Raw genomic sequence first — 6,081 nt, forward strand, 5'->3', positions numbered from 1 at the left:
GGCCCCTCATCTTGTTGTATTTGTTAACACAGAGGAAGGACTTTCTACTGGATGCTAGCTAGATCACTATATTTGAGCTCTTTATGGGATATTTTTAGAATTAAAGCTAACAGATATGCTGTTGACTTAGGTGTTAAGTCCTGTAGAAAATTGCAGTATTTAAGTACAAACAAGGTGATGACTTATTTCACTGCTGCACCAGGAATTAGAACACTGAATTAGCAGATTTCTTTTTTTTTAGATTTCCTATTTTTATACTTTATGATTGTTGGTGTAGTATGGTGCTAAACGGTGGATCTCAAGGATCCACACCTTTAAGATTGGAACCAAGCTATGATGCTAGTCTGAGGAAGTGGATCCTTCGGGAGATGGGCTTCCTAGAAGAATGTTAGATCAGTGGGGTGTGTATTGGTATTGGTTGGCTTATTGAGACTTCAGCTTTCCTTGTGTATTTCCTTCTTGGCTCCCAGAGAGTGCACAGCAGACTTGCTGCACGCTCCTTCTGGAATGTGCTACTTAGCCACAGATCCACAAGCAGCAGGACCACCTGCCTCTGACCAAAGCCTCCAAGACTGTGCTAAAACATACTTTTGTTTCTCATCTGAACATCTCCAGTATTTCATTACAACAATAAAAAATGAACTAACACAAGTACAACATTCAAGTGCATGAGGCCAATGTACATTTCTGAAGTACTGGAAACTGAACCCAGGGCTTAACATGCAAGGCGAGCATTCTATCCCTGAGCCACCTACCTGCCCACTTCTCATTTTCCTTTGAGACGTGGCCTCAGTAAATTGACCAGGCTTGCCATGAACTTGCAACCCACCTGCTGTAGTCAGGCATGGAACTAAAATTATAGGCATGTCCTACCACATCTGGCATAGACATTATTTAATTTTCACAGATTTGGAAACAAAAGCTTTGTAAAAGTAGGTACCAGTTAGTAGAGAAAGGAGAAATGATGCAGGTTAGTTATACCATTAGTATATCTTAATTTATTTAAAAAGGAAGGTTTGAGGCTAGGGAAATAGCTTAGGGGCACAGCACCTGCCTGGCAAGCATGAGGCCATGAGTTCAATTCTCATTATCCAGTAAAACATAATAAATACATAAATAAATATTGAAAAGAAGGCTTGTACTAATATCAATTGGAGAAATTTTTATGTCCATAATACCCATCTCTCATGGCCTGAGCAACTAGTTTAAGGACAACAATATGTGATAATGTTATTCTATTATCATTTTTCAACGAAATTTTGTTTTATCTTTTTCCATAAAATATTCATTCAATTAACTGCTCAAAGTAATTTTTGAGAGCCTAGTATATTTTACGCACTCTATCATGTGAAAGAAAAATTGTTTTAGGAAACAAGACATTGTCCTTGTGTTCATTCAGCTGATAGTAGAAGAAATAACAGCAACAACAATAACAAAAACTAGCGCCAAATCTCAAGAGTATTTTCATTCCACAGCACTCTCTTGCCTATTTAAAGCTCCTCATTTGAAATGGATCATAAACCAAAATAATTTTTTCATAGATATTTTAAAATGAAAAATCACTGGCAATTTGATGTCAGTATCAAGTCAGTATTAGTAATTAAATCAAGCCAGTATTAGTAATTAATTCACGTGTGTCACATTTTATATACTAGAATGTAATTCATTTATTACACATCGTCAGATGCAAAGAGCTGCCGGGGTCCCCACTCAGTGTCCTCTGAGCTGTACCCTACTACCTTCACAGAAACGTTCTTTTTCTAGTCTTAGAGAAAACAGAAAGCACGGCAATGTAAATTTAAACCAAATCACTCAGAACACAGCATGCCTGCGTCCTATGCTCTTTCTGTTTGCAAAGTATTCAAACGCCTTTACAAGGAAAGTGGCTAGAAAGGAAAGCCTGCCTGCAGAATTAAGAGTGAGAGTGGAGCTGTATATTTTTCTTTCAGTTGGTTAACTGAAAATCAATTTTCTATTTTAAAAGCAGCCCCATCAAAGGCAAGTGTCCAATTTTTAGCTAAGCGCTACAATATTCTTTTCAATAAAATGTCTTTCTGCTGCTCTCCTTTTCTCATTTCAATGTCCTGTTACATATTTCCAAAAGCTTGGCTTTCCTACTTGGTGTATGCTATGATTGTGCAAAATGAAAAGCTCTGAAAAAAGCCACAAAGGAAAGTACCACTTGCCTTAATCTCTGAAGATAGGGCCCTTTGAATTAAGACTGATGCCACCTGCGAAGCCTGATTGAGCATGAACTGATAATGCGTTCATGTTGCGGGTTTTCTTGCCTTATTTCCTCCTGCATTCTTTTCTCATTTCAGGATGCATTGTGGACCATTATCCGATTTTCATAGCAGCATGAGCGATTACCAAAATGCTGTGAAAGAGATACTAAATCTCTAAAAAGAAGCATTCATTGAAGGCTCCTAGGAATCATCTGCCAATATTCTTGGCTGATTATTGGAATTCAAAGCTGAGTGTTGGATGCATCCAGAAGAATTTAACTTTACCACACGGAAGGATGTTTTTCTTCTTCTTAAATGCTTAGAGCTCTTGAGAGTAGGGGTTTTCAATTGTGTTTTCACCATTGCTATTTTTTTAGATCAATCTGCAGTGTGTTGCAGCAAAATGACATGAAAAAACATGCAACTTTTTATTTAGATAACTGCCCTTTCTTCAAAATTTTTATCTATGTCTTTACTTTGCCAGGAAGGAGGCACTTTGCCCGAAGTATGTGTGAAATGTGGGTTTGAACAGCATGTGACTAAAGCAACCTGACAATAATAAACTCAGCGTAAAAATAAAAGTGACTGGAGAAGGCAAGGCTGGAAATGGAAATGCTGCCTGTGTAGAGGCAGAGCTAGCAGGCCGGGTCATGTCAGCAGCAGGCAGGGTTTCTATTTTTTTTTTATGTTAAAAGGAATAGAAAAATGAAGATAAAACAAAAGAAACAATAGACAGTTTAAAAAAATAAAACAATACAAGATGATAGGTTTGACTGATGCTCACAAAATACCTGGCATTTGCCAGATATAGGTCTGAAATCCCTTGTCTGGGCTAAACTGAGTTGTTTGCCCAGCTAAATTCTCTCAGAATCCTGGAGTACATCGGATCCGCGCTTGTCAAAGCATGTTGCCGACAGTCCCGCTAACAGCTACACCGGGAGGAATGCGGAGAGGACCAGACGCAGCTGGAATAGGACTTGTAAGACTCATGAGACCCCCGCGGTAGCAGTGTCTTCTTCAAAGGCTACATTTGCTTTATCTTTTAGAATTAAATAATGGGTAATGCATGCATACCTGTAGAAACACATGCATTTAGAAATATGAAGCAACTGTATGTACTCCATAAAGGAAACACACTTTTGTAAAAGGTAGCACATATCTATAGAAAATATCATAATAACTTATACCTGCCTACATTTTTCATACCCCATCTATTTGTGCCTTTTTAAGTGGTGAAAATTAGGAAAATCTATCATGCACTTATTTTGTATTTATAGTGTACCCGATAGGCCATGTGACAGTTTGTTTTGATATTGATAAGACTGGTGTTATAAGTAATCCTTTAAGAAAGCTTATTTCCCTTACTCCAGTTCTTATTTTTGTTTGTGAATTTATATATTTTGAATGTAGTTATAATTCATTCATCTTTTCCCTGGCACATTATTCCATTAATTTAATATGTTGAACTTTGTCTGTTCACCAATACTTGTTCTTATTATTTTGCTTTTATAAAAAAAATTCTTTTGCATAGTTTTTGACATGCTCAGGAGATTTAAGAAAAGTTCTTAAAATACCAAGAATATTCCTCACAGAAATAGAGAAAATAATACTAAAAATTCATGTAGAAGAAGATAGAATCCAGAATAGCATAATAAAGCTGAGGCAGCAAGAGCAAATAGGGGGACAGTGCAATTCCAAATGTCAAGTTATACTTCAGAGATGCAGTGATAAAACAGCAAATTATTGGCAAAATAACAGATACATGTATAGATCAATGGAACAGAATAAAGGATACAGAAACACTGCAAGCACATTCAGCTATCTGATCTTTGACAAAGGAGCCAAAAACATACACAGGAGGAAAAATAGCCTCTTTAACAAATGGTGCTGGGAAAACGGGCTGTATACATGTGGAAGATTGAGTATAAATCCATATCTCTCACTATGAGCCATGCTAAAACTGAAGTGAATCAAAGATCTAAGTATTGGGTTGGCCAAATTGCTGAGGAGATTAAAGAGCCTGCAAGCAGGCTCGGGCTGGGACTTCTATCCCAGGTCTGCTGTGCTGGCCCTGCTGCTGGGGCAGGCTGAGACAGCAATTGAGACTTGGTATGGTGGCGCGTGCTTGTAATCCCAGCTCTTGGGAGGCTGTAAACATGCGGATCACTAGGAGTCTGATCTAGTAGTGAGACCCTGAACACCCTGTAGACCCTTCTCTAAAAAATAAAGCAATAAAAATATAAAAACAAAGATCTAAGTATTAAAACAGAAACACTTAATCTGCTCAAAAACAAAATAGGCAAAACTCTTAAGACATGAATGTAGGCAAGGATTTTCTGAACAGAAGCTCAATTAACCAAGAAAGAATATGAAAAAGTAATGGGAACAAATCAAATAAAAACATCTAAACAGCCAAGGAAACAAGCAACAGAGTCAAGATAGAATTTACATAGTGGAAAAAATTGTCAGCTATTGCTTGGATATGGGAGTACTATCTAGAATATATTAAAGAACTAAAGAAATTAGAACCTCTGAAATAAAAGACCAAACCAAAAATTGGTAACTAAAATGAATAGACACTTGTCAGAAGACTCAAGTGTCCAAAAAATACAAAGGGGGTGGAGGACAGGGAGATAGCTCAGTGGCATCAGTGCCTGCTTAGCAAGCACAAGGTCCCGAGTTTGATTCACAATACTGGAAAAAAAGCCTATCCATTTTTTTAAAAATACAAGGAAAAACAGCTCAGCATCTCTGGCTGTTAGCAAAATGCAAATTCAAGCTACAAGATCATAGCATATCTTTCTATTTGTTGAAGTATTCTTTTATACAAATGTCTATCAAAAATTGCACCTTACACCAGAAATCATGGCTGTTATTAAGAAATCAAATGCTAGTGAGGCTGAAGAAGAGAAAGGAACTTCTCTACACTGTGTGTGAGAGTGTGAGCTAGTAGAACTGCTATGGAAATATGATATGGAGATTCTTTAGCAAACTCTTTTCAGAAGATACCTAAAGGTGAATCTTTGGGTCAAATTGAATTCGTCTCCATAACTGAAAGTCCATTTGACCTAGCTGTTTCCCTTTTAGGTGTCTTCCAAAAAAAGTTAAAATATTACATTACAGTGACACATATATGACTATGTTCATAATAGCACAACTCATAATAGCTAAATCTTTAAAGTGCCACGCATGTTCATCAATAAGTAAGTGGGTAAAGAAAATGCGGCATTTATAAATGATAAAGTACCTACTCCCATGAAGGATATATTTGAGTCATTTGTGGGAAAATGAATGTACTTTGAGATCACAATTTTAGATAAAATGAATCAAATACACGAGCATAATATCACAGTTTCTGTTTAGGAAGTAACCCAAAACATAAATGATTCAAGAACAAAATAAAAGTTGATAGGAACTTAGGTCTTTTGCCAAGGGAATTAGGAGCAAGAAATACAGGGGGAAGGGAAGGAGTGGAGAAAGTAGCTATGACACTGACTAAGAGCCTGCTTTGGCAAGCTCAGGGACTGGAGTTCGATCCCCAGTACCACATACCGCACCAGCCCTGCCCACAGACACACTGAGCAGACCAAGTCTGGGTGTGGTAGCACATGCCCGAAATCCCAGTGCTGGGGAGGCTGAAAACAGGAGGATCACTACAAGTCCAAGCTGTGTAATGAGACTCTGTAGACCATGTAACAAATACATAGAAAGAAAGAAAGAAAGAAAGAAAGAAAGAAAGAAAGAAAGAAAGAAAGAAAGAAAGAAAGAAAGAATCAAGCTATCAAGCTGTGTTGGTCAGGGGCATAGCTCAGCAGTACAAGCACCTGCCTAGCAAGTGCAAGATCTTGAGTTTGAT

This window comes from Octodon degus, unplaced genomic scaffold (assembly GCF_000260255.1).
Source record: "Octodon degus isolate 3935 unplaced genomic scaffold, OctDeg1.0 scaffold00161, whole genome shotgun sequence".
NCBI lineage: Eukaryota > Metazoa > Chordata > Mammalia > Rodentia > Octodontidae > Octodon > Octodon degus.